General features: G+C 50.9%; 1 pseudogene; it reads left to right on the plus strand.

The window, feature by feature from the left end:
* The first annotated feature begins 3,631 nt into the window (after nucleotides 1-3,631).
* LOC118944758 lies at nucleotides 3,632-5,953 on the plus strand (annotated as a pseudogene).
* The last annotated feature ends 4,809 nt before the right edge of the window (nucleotides 5,954-10,762 follow it).

Here is a 10,762-nt window from a genome sequence, read left to right on the forward strand (position 1 = left end):
TAGCTAAGCAATAAGTGGTAAATGCAATTTTTGTATATATGGGCTCTGTCCCACCTCGCAGGGCAAAACAGAACTGACTTGTTCCTGACAAAGATATTTAATATACTCTGACAGTAGTTCCTGCTTCCGAGCCGGCCTGTCAGAGTAGACTGGGCGTGGTTTAGACTCACCCAGCCTATCGTTGATTGTTGGCGCAGAGGCTGGTCCCAGCCCCTTAAGCGCTTCAGCGGTCAGTCGTTGTAGCTGTGTAGAATATGCAGTTATCAGGCACCTGGCTCCTGTTATCTAACAAAAGACTGTTCTGAATGTGCCCCCCCCCCAACTCATTGCACAGTTCTGTATTTTTCCATCATGAGAAAGGCCCATGGCCCTGAAACTGAACAATGGTTCAAGTCAGCTATGTTGCATAACACATACATACATACATCCACACAAGCCAACAGCAGATAATATTAAATCACATATGGTAACGGGCTATAGTGCATAACACAGAATCCTCATACTCCGGACGCTTTATCTGGACATGGTTCGTCAGGACCTCCAACAGCCGAAGCTAAGTAGTAACATTAACATGATGCCTTCTAATTGCAGTCGCTGTACTCATACAGGAGAACGATCGCCTTACGGTGAGGATAGCTGTGCTACAAGCCCAGCTTCAGACGCAATCGTTAGGCAAGGGTAATTTCAGTGTAGGAAAGGATGAAACAGCGTCTGTGCCACCAGTAAGTACAGATAGTAACGTTAGTATAAATCCCCTCGCACGGTCCCCGCAGCCGGACAACTTTCTCACGGTTTCTGGAGAGAAATGCTGTAGGAATGCTCAACCGGTGTCGCTCATTCAGCCGACAAACTTCAACCGGTTTTCCCCATTAAGCAGCGAGTCGGAGTCAAAGGCCGAGCCTTCTCTTGTCTCTACTCCTCCCGTTACGGGGTCAGAGACGCCGAAGCTTCCCACCATTAGCTCTGACAAATTGAAAACTCTAGTCATTGGCGACTCCATTACCCGCAGTATTAGACTTAAAACGAATAATCAGCCGACATGTCTCTGGACCTACTCACTGTCACAGTCATACTCTGGACCTAGTTTTGTCCCATGGAATAAATGTTGTGGATCTTAATGTTTTCCCTCATAATCCTGGACTATCGGACCACCATTTTATTACGTTTGCAATTGCAACAAATAATCTGCTCAGACCCCAACCAAGGAACATCAAAAGTCGTGCTATAAATTCACAGACAACACAAAGATTCCTTGATGTCCTTCCAGACTCCCTCTGTCTACCCAAGGACGCCAGAGGACAAAAATCAGTTAACCACCTAACTGAGGAACTCAATTTAACCTTGCGCAATACCCTAGATGCAGTTGCACCCCTAAAAACTAAAAACATTTCTCATAAGAAACTAGCTCCCTGGTATACAGAAAATACCCGAGCTCTGAAGCAAGCTTCCAGAAAATTGGAACGGAAATGGCGCCACACCAAACTGGAAGTCTTCCGACTAGCTTGGAAAGACAGTACCGTGCAGTATCGAAGAGCCCTTGCTGCTGCTCGATCATCCTATTTTTCCAACTTAATTGAGGAAAATAAGAACAATCCGAAATTCGTTTTTGATACTGTCGCAAAGCTAACTAAAAAGCAGCATTCCCCAAGAGAGGATGGCTTTCACCTCAGCAGTAATAAATTCATGAACTTCTTTGAGGAAAAGATGATTATTACAAAGTAAATTACGGACTCCTCTTTAAATCTGCGTATTCCTTCAAAGCTCAGTTGTCCTGAGTCTGCACAACTCTGCCAGGACCTAGGATCAAGAGAGACACTCAAGTGTTTTAGTACTATATCCCTTGACACAATGATGAAAATAATCATGGCCTCTAAACCTTCAAGCTCCATACTGGACCCTATTCCAACTAAACTACTGAAAGAGCTGTTTCCTGTGCTTGGCCCTCCTATGTTGAACATAATAAACGGCTCTCTATCCACCGGATGTGTACCAAACTCACTAAAAGTGGCAGTAATAAAGCCTCTCTTGAAAAAGCCAAACCTTGACCCAGAAAATATAAAAAACTATCGGCCTATATCGAATCTTCCATTCCTCTCAAAATGTTTAGAAAAGGCTGTTGCGCAGCCTCTGCCTTCCTCGTCAGAGGAGGAGATAGAAGAAAACTGTTACAGTCTCTGTGAATGGTTTGTCCTCTGACAAATCAACTGTAAATTTCGATGTTCCTCAAGGTTCCGTTTTAGGACCACTATTGATTTTCACTATATATTTTACCTCTTGGGGATGTCATTCGAAAACATAATGTTAACTTTCACTGCTATGCGGATGACACACAGCTGAACATTTCAATGAAACATGGTGAAGCCCCAAAATTGCCCTCGCTAGAAGCATGTGTTTCAGACATAAGGAAGTGGATGGCTGCAAACGTTCTACTTTTAAACTCGGACAAAACAGAGATGCTTGTTCTAGGTCCCAAGAAACAAAGAGATCTTCTGTTGAATCTGACAATTAATCTTAATGGCTGTACAGTCGTCTCAAATAAAACTGTGAAGGCCCTCGGCGTTACTCTGGACCCTGATCTCTCTTTTGAAGAACATATCAAGACTGTTTCAAGGAAAGCTTTTTTCCATCTACGTAACATTGCAAAAATCAAACTTTCTGTCCAAAAATGATGCAGAAAAATGTATCCATGCTTTTGTCACTTCTAGGTTAGACTACTGCAATGCTCTTACTTTCCGGCTACCCGGATAAAGCACTAAATAAACTTCAGTTAGTGCTAAATACGGCTGCTAGAATCCTGACTAGAACCCCAAAAATATATCATATTACTCCAGTGCTAGCCTCCCTACACTGGCTTCCTGTCAAGGCAAGGGCTGATTTCAAGGTTTTACTGCTAACCTACAAAGCATTACATGGGCTTGCTCGTACCTATCTCTCTGATTTGGTCCTGCCGTACATACCTACACGTACGCTACGGTCACAAGACGCAGGCCTCCTAATTGCTTCTTCCACATCTTTTGGTCCCTGTCTGTTTTGCTCTCAGTGAAGTGCTACTATCCCCTTGGACTACAGGTTATTGCCGTCATAAGGTGTGCGTCTGTCTGTTGGCCGGACACTTTCTACCGTTTAGGACCTTTGTGGGTAAAGGTAAAGATGGGGTATAGCAGCAGAAGTTCCTCTGAAGTCCAGTATCTGCTGGAAGGGAACCTGGTGGTACGAGAGGATGAGTGTGGGCCTGTTGTGCTTCCCCCTATCCCTCCCTCTTCTCTCTCACTGTCTGAAAAACGTAAAACGTGGATTTGGGTACAGTGTTTATTTCCCCCTAATATCTTTGAAGATTACACCTAAAATAATTAGGAATACTTCTTTCTACTGCTGATCTGAGACCATTAGGGTTAATCATTACAGATATAAATGCAATATATGGAGTAGAAAAGATTGCCTGCCCACCAACTTGATAAGAATCAACATATGTTCTACATGGTCTATTTCTATCTGAACGTAACAACTCAATCAAGCTTGTTAATTGATCGTTAAGCCATGTTTGTCAGGTAAACTAAGGTCATTAGTGGCCTATATAAGCCTCATACAGGCCATGGGAAGACATTACCTGTTGATAACACAGACTATTTTCATGATCATGGGAGGTGTGAGAGAATTGCTGCTCGTTGTGATGACTGTGGGGGTTGTCAAAGGTTGGTTCACTAATGTTTAAGGGATTTGTTTGGTAAATATGCTTAACTTTATAAGTTGGGTATTAATATTTGACTGTCTGTATCTTCCGCGTTGGTCATCTTTTATTCTTCACTGCTATTAATATATGTAGCTATTTTGTGTGAACTCAACTTCTGTCAACACTTTCTCCTCAGTTTCTTGTTACCCTGTTGGAAAGTCCCAGAAGCAAGATCAAGTCTCTCTGCAGAGGAGACTTGGAGGTAAGTGTTTCTTTCCGCAACCCTTCTAGCTATGTTCTTTGTCACTGTCTATGGTGCTGCTGTGTTTGACACTCATTCAACAGCATAGAGTAACTCAGTCTAAATAATGTTGTCAAACCTTAACCTACATTTTTCAGAGCTGTCATCAAATGACGTCTCCATTGTGTAGAGCTGTCATCAAATGACGTCTCCATTGTGCATGATCGGCCTTGCTCCGATCCATAGGGTCTGACGCTAAACAAGCCAGAGAAGGTACGGCCTGAAACATATACTTTGAAAACTGTAGGGTTCATGTTGCTCAAAATTCGATTAGCAATTTGGCCTAGACCGTGTAGAACAGATGTGTTGCTGTAGAATACCCAACTGTTCCTTTTGTTTTTTCTCAAGAGTATTTAGAGACCAATGAAGTAGAATCCCAAGCTTCTCCAAACCATGGTAGCTCTCCGGCAAATGATGCCCTGTCCTCTGAGGAGAAGCTGAGGCGCATGTCCTCGGACGACGCCACCTCTGACGCTGCGACCGGCCCGTCTGGCGACGACGCCACCTCTGAAGCTGCGACCGGCCCGTCTGGCGACGACGCCACCTCTGAAGCTGCGACCGGCCCGTCTGGCGACGACGCCACCTCTGAAGCTGCGACCGGCCCGTCTGGCGACGACGCCACCTCTGAAGCTGCGACCGGCCCGTCTGGCGACGACGCCACCTCTGAAGCTGCGACCGGCCCGTCTGGCGACGACGCCACCTCTGAAGCTGCGACCGGCCCGTCTGGCGACGACGCCACCTCTGAAGCTGCGACCGGCCCGTCTGGCGACGACGCCACCTCTGAAGCTGCGACCGGCCCGTCTGGCGACGACGCCACCTCTGAAGCTGCGACCGGCCCGTCTGGCGACGACGCCACCTCTGAAGCTGCGACCGGCCCGTCTGGCGACGACGCCACCTCTGAAGCTGCGACCGGCCCGTCTGGCGACGACGCCACCTCTGAAGCTGCGACCGGCCCGTCTGGCGACGACGCCACCTCTGAAGCTGCGACCGGCCCGTCTGGCGACGACGCCACCTCTGAAGCTGCGACCGGCCCGTCTGGCGACGACGCCACCTCTGAAGCTGCGACCGGCCCGTCTGGCGACGACGCCACCTCTGAAGCTGCGACCGGCCCGTCTGGCGACGACGCCACCTCTGAAGCTGCGACCGGCCCGTCTGGCGACGACGCCACCTCTGAAGCTGCGACCGGCCCGTCTGGCGACGACGCCACCTCTGAAGCTGCGACCGGCCCGTCTGGCGACGACGCCACCTCTGAAGCTGCGACCGGCCCGTCTGGCGACGACGCCACCTCTGAAGCTGCGACCGGCCCGTCTGGCGACGACGCCACCTCTGAAGCTGCGACCGGCCCGTCTGGCGACGACGCCACCTCTGAAGCTGCGACCGGCCCGTCTGGCGACGACGCCACCTCTGAAGCTGCGACCGGCCCGTCTGGCGACGACGCCACCTCTGAAGCTGCGACCGGCCCGTCTGGCGACGACGCCACCTCTGAAGCTGCGACCGGCCCGTCTGGCGACGACGCCACCTCTGAAGCTGCGACCGGCCCGTCTGGCGACGACGCCACCTCTGAAGCTGCGACCGGCCCGTCTGGCGACGACGCCACCTCTGAAGCTGCGACCGGCCCGTCTGGCGACGACGCCACCTCTGAAGCTGCGACCGGCCCGTCTGGCGACGACGCCACCTCTGAAGCTGCGACCGGCCCGTCTGGCGACGACGCCACCTCTGAAGCTGCGACCGGCCCGTCTGGCGACGACGCCACCTCTGAAGCTGCGACCGGCCCGTCTGGCGACGACGCCACCTCTGAAGCTGCGACCGGCCCGTCTGGCGACGACGCCACCTCTGAAGCTGCGACCGGCCCGTCTGGCGACGACGCCACCTCTGAAGCTGCGACCGGCCCGTCTGGCGACGACGCCACCTCTGAAGCTGCGACCGGCCCGTCTGGCGACGACGCCACCTCTGAAGCTGCGACCGGCCCGTCTGGCGACGACGCCACCTCTGAAGCTGCGACCGGCCCGTCTGGCGACGACGCCACCTCTGAAGCTGCGACCGGCCCGTCTGGCGACGACGCCACCTCTGAAGCTGCGACCGGCCCGTCTGGCGACGACGCCACCTCTGAAGCTGCGACCGGCCCGTCTGGCGACGACGCCACCTCTGAAGCTGCGACCGGCCCGTCTGGCGACGACGCCACCTCTGAAGCTGCGACCGGCCCGTCTGGCGACGACGCCACCTCTGAAGCTGCGACCGGCCCGTCTGGCGACGACGCCACCTCTGAAGCTGCGACCGGCCCGTCTGGCGACGACGCCACCTCTGAAGCTGCGACCGGCCCGTCTGGCGACGACGCCACCTCTGAAGCTGCGACCGGCCCGTCTGGCGACGACGCCACCTCTGAAGCTGCGACCGGCCCGTCTGGCGACGACGCCACCTCTGAAGCTGCGACCGGCCCGTCTGGCGACGACGCCACCTCTGAAGCTGCGACCGGCCCGTCTGGCGACGACGCCACCTCTGAAGCTGCGACCGGCCCGTCTGGCGACGACGCCACCTCTGAAGCTGCGACCGGCCCGTCTGGCGACGACGCCACCTCTGAAGCTGCGACCGGCCCGTCTGGCGACGACGCCACCTCTGAAGCTGCGACCGGCCCGTCTGGCGACGACGCCACCTCTGAAGCTGCGACCGGCCCGTCTGGCGACGACGCCACCTCTGAAGCTGCGACCGGCCCGTCTGGCGACGACGCCACCTCTGAAGCTGCGACCGGCCCGTCTGGCGACGACGCCACCTCTGAAGCTGCGACCGGCCCGTCTGGCGACGACGCCACCTCTGAAGCTGCGACCGGCCCGTCTGGCGACGACGCCACCTCTGAAGCTGCGACCGGCCCGTCTGGCGACGACGCCACCTCTGAAGCTGCGACCGGCCCGTCTGGCGACGACGCCACCTCTGAAGCTGCGACCGGCCCGTCTGGCGACGACGCCACCTCTGAAGCTGCGACCGGCCCGTCTGGCGACGACGCCACCTCTGAAGCTGCGACCGGCCCGTCTGGCGACGACGCCACCTCTGAAGCTGCGACCGGCCCGTCTGGCGACGACGCCACCTCTGAAGCTGCGACCGGCCCGTCTGGCGACGACGCCACCTCTGAAGCTGCGACCGGCCCGTCTGGCGACGACGCCACCTCTGAAGCTGCGACCGGCCCGTCTGGCGACGACGCCACCTCTGAAGCTGCGACCGGCCCGTCTGGCGACGACGCCACCTCTGAAGCTGCGACCGGCCCGTCTGGCGACGACGCCACCTCTGAAGCTGCGACCGGCCCGTCTGGCGACGACGCCACCTCTGAAGCTGCGACCGGCCCGTCTGGCGACGACGCCACCTCTGAAGCTGCGACCGGCCCGTCCGGCGACGACGCCATGGATATCTGACGTGGGACATGCAAGAGTTCATGGGTACTCTAGTCCAGTGTGTAACTGCATTTGCTTGTTTTGGCTCAATTAAACATTAACTGTAATACTTGTGTCCTCTGTATTGTTTTGGTGGTTCCTACTTGGAGTTGAGGTGTATGACCTGACTTGAGTAACTGGGGTGATGGCAACATTTATTTTGCATTATATCCATGCGCCAGCAATATTACTCAGACCCCTGTGTTTTAAATTACCAATTGACTTAAGCTACATGTGCTCAGTGTTGGTCCATTTATGCTAGTAGCATCACATGATACCTCAACAGCATTTTGACGCCATTTCCGGTCACAACTTGCAGACTTGTTTACGTGTTTTGTTGCCTACTTTGCTACCTGACAACTTTACGGTTTTTACTTTTTAATTACCGTTTATATTTTTGGTTTTTCCCTCAATTTTTTCACTCGTGTCAGGGTTGCGTCAATTCGAATCTGGTATCAGGATAAATATCACAATGAGGCTTTTATTAGCTAAGCAATAAGTGGTAAATGCAATTTTCGTATATATGGGCTCTGTCCCACCTCGCAGGGCAAAACAGAACTGACTTGTTCCTGACAAAGATATTTAATATACTCTGACAGTAGTTCCTGCTTCCGAGCCGGCCTGTCAGAGTAGACTGGGCGTGGTTTAGACTCACCCAGCCTATCGTTGATTGTTGGCGCAGAGGCTGGTCCCAGCCCCTTAAGCGCTTCAGCGGTCAGTCGTTGTAGCTGTGTAGAATATGCAGTTATCAGGCACCTGGCTCCTGTTATCTAACAAAAGACTGTTCTGAATGTGCCCCCCCCCCCAACTCATTGCACAGTTCTGTATTTTTCCATCATGAGAAAGGCCCATGGCCCTGAAACTGAACAATGGTTCAAGTCAGCTATGTTGCATAACACATACATACATCCACACAAGCCAACAGCAGATAATATTAAATCACATATGGTAACGGGCTATAGTGCATAACACAGAATCCTCATACTCCGGACGCTTTATCTGGACATGGTTCGTCAGGACCTCCAACAGCCGAAGCTAAGTAGTAACATTAACATGATGCCTTCTAATTGCAGTCGCTGTACTCATACAGGAGAACGATCGCCTTACGGTGAGGATAGCTGTGCTACAAGCCCAGCTTCAGACGCAATCGTTAGGCAAGGGTAATTTCAGTGTAGGAAAGGATGAAACAGCGTCTGTGCCACCAGTAAGTACAGATAGTAACGTTAGTATAAATCCCCTCGCACGGTCCCCGCAGCCGGACAACTTTCTCACGGTTTCTGGAGAGAAATGCTGTAGGAATGCTCAACCGGTGTCGCTCATTCAGCCGACAAACTTCAACCGGTTTTCCCCATTAAGCAGCGAGTCGGAGTCAAAGGCCGAGCCTTCTCTTGTCTCTACTCCTCCCGTTACGGGGTCAGAGACGCCGAAGCTTCCCACCATTAGCTCTGACAAATTGAAAACTCTAGTCATTGGCGACTCCATTACCCGCAGTATTAGACTTAAAACGAATAATCAGCCGACATGTCTCTGGACCTACTCACTGTCACAGTCATACTCTGGACCTAGTTTTGTCCCATGGAATAAATGTTGTGGATCTTAATGTTTTCCCTCATAATCCTGGACTATCGGACCACCATTTTATTACGTTTGCAATTGCAACAAATAATCTGCTCAGACCCCAACCAAGGAACATCAAAAGTCGTGCTATAAATTCACAGACAACACAAAGATTCCTTGATGTCCTTCCAGACTCCCTCTGTCTACCCAAGGACGCCAGAGGACAAAAATCAGTTAACCACCTAACTGAGGAACTCAATTTAACCTTGCGCAATACCCTAGATGCAGTTGCACCCCTAAATACTAAAAACATTTCTCATAAGAAACTAGCTCCCTGGTATACAGAAAATACCCGAGCTCTGAAGCAAGCTTCCAGAAAATTGGAACGGAAATGGCGCCACACCAAACTGGAAGTCTTCCGACTAGCTTGGAAAGACAGTACCGTGCAGTATCGAAGAGCCCTTGCTGCTGCTCGATCATCCTATTTTTCCAACTTAATTGAGGAAAATAAGAACAATCCGAAATTCGTTTTTGATACTGTCGCAAAGCTAACTAAAAAGCAGCATTCCCCAAGAGAGGATGGCTTTCACCTCAGCAGTAATAAATTCATGAACTTCTTTGAGGAAAAGATGATTATTACAAAGTAAATTACGGACTCCTCTTTAAATCTGCGTATTCCTTCAAAGCTCAGTTGTCCTGAGTCTGCACAACTCTGCCAGGACCTAGGATCAAGAGAGACACTCAAGTGTTTTAGTACTATATCCCTTGACACAATGATGAAAATAATCATGGCCTCTAAACCTTCAAGCTCCATACTGGACCCTATTCCAACTAAACTACTGAAAGAGCTGTTTCCTGTGCTTGGCCCTCCTATGTTGAACATAATAAACGGCTCTCTATCCACCGGATGTGTACCAAACTCACTAAAAGTGGCAGTAATAAAGCCTCTCTTGAAAAAGCCAAACCTTGACCCAGAAAATATAAAAAACTATCGGCCTATATCGAATCTTCCATTCCTCTCAAAATGTTTAGAAAAGGCTGTTGCGCAGCCTCTGCCTTCCTCGTCAGAGGAGGAGATAGAAGAAAACTGTTACAGTCTCTGTGAATGGTTTGTCCTCTGACAAATCAACTGTAAATTTCGATGTTCCTCAAGGTTCCGTTTTAGGACCACTATTGATTTTCACTATATATTTTACCTCTTGGGGATGTCATTCGAAAACATAATGTTAACTTTCACTGCTATGCGGATGACACACAGCTGAACATTTCAATGAAACATGGTGAAGCCCCAAAATTGCCCTCGCTAGAAGCATGTGTTTCAGACATAAGGAAGTGGATGGCTGCAAACGTTCTACTTTTAAACTCGGACAAAACAGAGATGCTTGTTCTAGGTCCCAAGAAACAAAGAGATCTTCTGTTGAATCTGACAATTAATCTTAATGGCTGTACAGTCGTCTCAAATAAAACTGTGAAGGCCCTCGGCGTTACTCTGGACCCTGATCTCTCTTTTGAAGAACATATCAAGACTGTTTCAAGGACAGCTTTTTTCCATCTACGTAACATTGCAAAAATCAAACTTTCTGTCCAAAAATGATGCAGAAAAATGTATCCATGCTTTTGTCACTTCTAGGTTAGACTACTGCAATGCTCTTACTTTCCGGCTACCCGGATAAAGCACTAAATAAACTTCAGTTAGTGCTAAATACGGCTGCTAGAATCCTGACTAGAACCCCAAAAATATATCATATTACTCCAGTGCTAGCCTCCCTACACTGGCTTCCTGTCAAGGCAAGGGCTGATTTCAAGGTTTTACTG

The sequence above is a fragment of the Oncorhynchus mykiss genome, chromosome 3 (genome assembly GCF_013265735.2).
Source record: "Oncorhynchus mykiss isolate Arlee chromosome 3, USDA_OmykA_1.1, whole genome shotgun sequence".
Lineage (NCBI taxonomy): Eukaryota > Metazoa > Chordata > Actinopteri > Salmoniformes > Salmonidae > Oncorhynchus > Oncorhynchus mykiss.